This window comes from Micropterus salmoides, unplaced genomic scaffold (genome assembly GCF_014851395.1).
Source record: "Micropterus salmoides isolate LMB-PRFRI ecotype aquatic unplaced genomic scaffold, ASM1485139v1 Ms_hic_scaffold_6, whole genome shotgun sequence".
Lineage (NCBI taxonomy): Eukaryota > Metazoa > Chordata > Actinopteri > Centrarchiformes > Centrarchidae > Micropterus > Micropterus salmoides.
In genome coordinates, this window is record NW_024044348.1 from 6,893,766 (window position 1) to 6,899,121 (window position 5,356).

The following is a 5,356-nucleotide window of genomic DNA, read 5'->3' on the forward strand; positions in this document are numbered from 1 at the left end:
TAGCAGTGGTCCAGTATATTAGTGTACCTGGTGGGACACTTAATATGCTGTCTGTACTTAGGAAGTTCATGGCTGAGGTTTGCTCTGTTGAAGCGGGGGTGGTGGCGCATAGATATGATGCTTGCCTTTGGTGCCTGGGTTCAATTCCCACTGTGAGACATCCACCATTGTGTCCCTGAGCAAGACACTTAGTCCACCTCCCCTTGCTTTTCCCGTGAGCTCCGTTACGCGATCCGCACTGAAGTGATTAAAAGCGGTAGGTGAAGTGCACTGTCTGGGATGTGCTCTGTGAGCCAGGAATCGGTAAAACAGGGGGCGGCAGATCTGAAGAAGTCCGAGTTAGTTCTTTTGATCTGTCTCTGTGACTTTCTTTCTTTCTGTGACAATAGAGAGACATTCTGACAATTCATAATTCAGATAACATTCTAATCTACTTTGGCTTTTAGTTTCTTATTTACAGTAGTCCTAGTAGATTTCTTTACATTGTCTTATAATTTGGTTTACTGTAATTTGTATTTGTAATGCAGTGCTGTTGTGAGACTGGTCTGAGTGTGTTTGAGAAGGTGGCAGTTAAGCCACTTTTTGACCAAAGGTACCGGCGACTTTTATGTCGCCAGATCTCTTTTCAAGGAACTAAAAGGTTCCTTCAGCCCACTGTTGTGTGCGTTTCCACCGTGGTCTAAAGACCTGCGAAGATTAAGCAAATTAACAAGCTGACGTAGCTGTAGCCATACAAAGCAATGCACATGCATCATTATTTGTAACCACTATCCACGAGCAACATTATAAATGAACATCAGATTTGACTGTAATATAATGAAAAACTGCAGGCTTGCTTGACCATTAAAGCAGCTTTTTTGTGTGGGAGTACAATGAAGAGACACACGATAAAGTTCGTTACACATTTAATAGTAGCCAAACAAACTGGACAAAACCATAAAGTTCTGGAAGGTTATTAAAACATTTCCAGCCACAAGGGCTGCAGATCAGCTGCAGGTGTAACACAGATGAAATGATCTAGGTTTAAAAATAGGAAAAGCCTATAAAAATCTGAATGAGTGATTTTATTCTTGAAATGCAACTTTAGAGATTATCTAAGGATTTTAAAGGGTTAAAATTCAGTTACCAGGGCAAAATAGACCGACAGGTTAGTTTGGCCAATCAGCTGACAGCAGGTAGGCCCGCCCACCTGCTCCCGCGTCTCTGGGAGCGAGCGAAAGTTTTTTTTCCCCCAGCTGCTGTGTGTGTGTGGAGAGACAGAAGTGCTACGCTGCTGTAGAGGATGAAAACTGTGGAAAAACGGAGAAACCTGGAGAAAATACAGCTAAAAACGAACTACACTGAGGCTAACTTCAACACTACAAACGTGGTAGCTAACTGCTGTAAGAATTTAGTTGTAAGTTCAGTGTTTAGATGTAGCGCTTGAGACGACTACTAGCAGCGTCGGTAGCTTTGACGTCCGTAGGATTTCCCGCGACGCGCAGTCTGTGCTGATTCAAGAGCGAGGTAATTCATTTAAAACTGTTTTTGTTCATTCTTTATCACCTTAATGTGAAAGCTAATTTATTTTGCACTGAGAGAAAGTACTGAAAGTTGCATACGGTCTCGTATGTTTCGGTTTTAGAAGACCTTGTGGCTTTACTGGGCGCCGCCATATTGGGTGTGTGTGTCCAGTCGCTCTGGTGAAATCGGTGAGAATGTTCATTTTCAACTCTAACTTACTTTGTACCTTAAATTATTTATGTGCACTTAGTGAATATGAAGCTACAATTTTAGTTGAACAAGCTGGTTTACTGTGTTGTTTAATGTGTAAACTCAGCTTACTTTATTTTGCACTTGCATCAAAACTTTAATTGTTCTAACGTGCAGCTAATTGGTGCAGCTTATCTGGTTGTGTGCAGCCAAGTTATTTATGTTTATATGCTGAATATTGAGAGAGAGGCACAGAAAGTAAACACCCAAAGTATGTATATCATTGTGTATTGTGAATTTCATGTAGTGTATATTATTGCATGAGACTTAAGCAGTGAATATTTCTCTGACCCTGTCTGCTGACAGGTCAGGGGTTTTTTTTGTGTGTGTGTGTGTGTGTGTGTGCGCGTGTTTCTTTTTCCATTGTCTGGATTGGATCTGCGGATGAAAATTGATGGCGAGCCGTCCCTCTTGAATGATTGTGGGAGCCATTCCCTCTTCAGGATCACTGGACCTGTCCCGCTACTACTGCACTTTGCGGTGTGGTAGGCCCCACTACAACACAAAACCCCTTCACTCACCTTCACACTCCTTCCCCCACACACATACATACACCAACCCTATGGAACTCTGACTTACCTTCGACACATCCATTTTTTTTGTTTGGACTCACTTAAACAAACTCACCTGTTCACACCTTAGGACTGAGAATTTGGAGCTGAGTAGTAGGAATCATTCCTGCAGTTAAGGGTTACTGTTGTACTGTGTGAATTCTACTGGATTGTATTATTGAACTGGATCTGAACAAACTTGAATGTGGTCTTATTAACAGAAATTTAGGTTAAAGGGTGCACCCGGGAATTTAATTATAGAACTACTTCAAAGAGTGAAATACTCACTTTAAATTTGGAAAGCAAGCATTTCATGCTGATGTCATAGCCTGATTGTGATATCAATAATCGCCTTATTCATTACTTGTTTTATTATTGTACTTTTTCATTTTTGGTACCAACCAATATTTTTATTTTTATACATATCTTCAAATATAAGAAGCCGGCATCATCTTACATCTAATCCTTGGTCTCTGAGTCTCATTTTAAACACCTCACTTTTGCTCCAGCAGCCGAACCAACCGACTTAACCAACCAATCAGATCACGGCCCTACCCATAATCCTTCCTGTGTGCTACACAGGACTCACATCTGTGTTGCCTGAGTGTCGGAGGAACGTGATGTTTAACAAGCTTTATTACCTGCTGTAATCAGATATTAACTTATCAATTAATTCTGGTCAGTGTAAAATAGTTTTACATGCTAAAGCTAATTTTCACTTTTTTATGACATGAAAGTAGTTTTGATTACATTTATTCATTTAGCTGATGCTTTTATCCAACTTACTTACAATTGCTGTAAGTAAGTATTGCCTCTGGAGCAACTAGGGGTTAAGTGTCTTGCTCAGGGACACATTGGTGGGCTTGTCACAGTGGGGAGATGAACCCGGGACTATCACACCAAGGCATGCATCTTATCCACTGCCCCATCACCACCCTTATGCCCCTACGCACCTATGCCCCTTTATCTTTATCTACAGCTGATAGAGAAGCATAAGAAAGGCCTTTGTAAGTACGCTTTAAACAACACTTACAGAATGATTTGCTCTAGTGACAATATTATCTGAGGAATTTGGGTTTGTGGTAGAATAGTGGATAAGACATATGCCTTTGGTGTGAATGACATGGGTTCAATTCCCCACTGTGTCCCTGGGCAAGACACTTAACTCCTAGCTGCTCCAGAGGTGTGTGACCTCTGACATATATAGTCGCTTTGGATATTCAGTTAAATGAATAAAAATGTAAAGTAACAAGCTGTACTTATGTGCACTGTATGCAAATCAGTTTAATAATAACCTGAACCTGTGAGGAAAGCAGATGTCTCAGTGAAGACTGTGTTTGTGTGTGTACATCTGTGGTTGTACTCAGTGAGTGTCTCTACAGCAGTCAATGAAAGGATTCATTGATAGATGAGCTGAATAACTGTTAGGAAGGCGTGTAGGAAACTAATTAGCTGAGACTAGGTCATTACTTCACTTTGTGCTGTACACCATTAACCTCATCTTAGAAAATCACTTAAAAACAAAGTTGTTTTCTGTTTGTATCAGCTTTTCTTCAATTTTCCTGCAGCCTCACATGGACCAGCATGAAAAACACTACCTTTTAAGTCAACAATCCAGTGGATAAAGAAATAATTAACAACATACATTTGCAATTCGGTGAAAAATAGTATTACTCATTCACAATATTTTCATTGTTGGGCAATTATTTACAGATTAACAAAGAATTATTGGACAGAGTGAAAGCCTTCATTTGTCAGTGTGGTCCAGGACTGAGGTAGATAACATCCAATATCTAATTCCCTCAGGCTTTACTGTGTCTGCCTTTCCGTAGAATTAGCACCTGTGTATTATGGTGCAGTAACGAGCAGCAGCAACAACATAGCAGGAGAAATCAATGACCTTGCCCTTGTGAAAGAAGTGGGTGAGTGAGGACATTCATCAGACCACAGAGGGGGTTTAGCAGAGTTACAGCTGTGGCCCCAAACCCGGTGGTTTTCCAAGAGACATGGTAATGACACAGCAGACCAGATCATTTTGTCTCACACTAAGGCCCTTTTCAGACAGCGTAAACTTTACAGAGAGAGGTAATAGAATTATTACGAATCAAATCTATTAAGAATCTCTGTGATTATAATATTTTTTGTCCAATATTTTTTATTTGGCAAGTGTATTGCTTCTTTTTAAAAGACATGTTTAAAAATATGTCTCAGACTCCCAGACCATCATCGCCGGTTCCCCTCAAGAATGCATACTCTTCCCTCTACTCTCCTCCCTGGAACCAACAGCTGCACCTCCAGTCACCAAGCTCCTGAAGTTTGTGAATGACAACACCCTGAGTGAACCCCTACAGGTGGAAGATTGACTATCTGGTGAACTAGTGCAGCCAGAACAACCCGGAGCACAACCCTCTTAAGGCAGAGGAGATGGTTGTGGATTTCAGGAAGAGGCCTTCCACTTCCTTGGCACCACTATCACCCAGGACATGTGGAAGCTCAGCAAGAAAGCCCAGCAAAAGATGTACTTCCTGTGGCCGCTGAGGAAGTTCATCCCACCAAAGACAGGGATGTTGCACTTCTACATCGCAGTCTTCGAGTCCATTGTCACCTGCTCCATCACCATCTGGTACGCTGCTGCCACTGCCAAGGACAAAGGCAGACTGCAGCATATAATTCGCTCTGTAGAGAAGGTGATTAGCTGCAATATCTGCAGGATCTGCACGCCTCCAGGACTCCAAGGTAAGCAAGAAAGATTTATCTGACAGGAGTCTGCGGTCCATCAGATAAATATATACTTTATTTATGAAATTCAATTATCCAGTAGCATACGAAATAACCATACATTAAACATACATTAAACCTATATTAAAATTAAAATCTTATAACACAGTAGCCACAGTAAACAGGGCAAAAAAAGTAAACAGTGCAAATGTAGTGCAGATGGAAGTAAAGAGTACAGATGGAGGTAGAAATTGTTCTTTTGTCTATTGTCCTCCCTGCCATGACTGGGAGCTGTTGTACAGTCTGATCCACATTAGCGTCCGGGGTGTTCTGGC

The 5,356-nt window shown here is 41.2% G+C and overlaps 1 long non-coding RNA gene across 1 annotated transcript; it reads left to right on the top strand.

Annotated features, from left to right (window-relative positions):
• Positions 1-1,226: 1,226 nt before the first annotated feature.
• On the top strand, positions 1,227-2,766 carry LOC119889760. Its single transcript, XR_005442152.1, has 3 exons — positions 1,227-1,506; positions 1,625-1,691; positions 2,059-2,766. It is a non-coding gene; the product is annotated as an uncharacterized LOC119889760 (long non-coding RNA).
• The last annotated feature ends 2,590 nt before the right edge of the window (positions 2,767-5,356 follow it).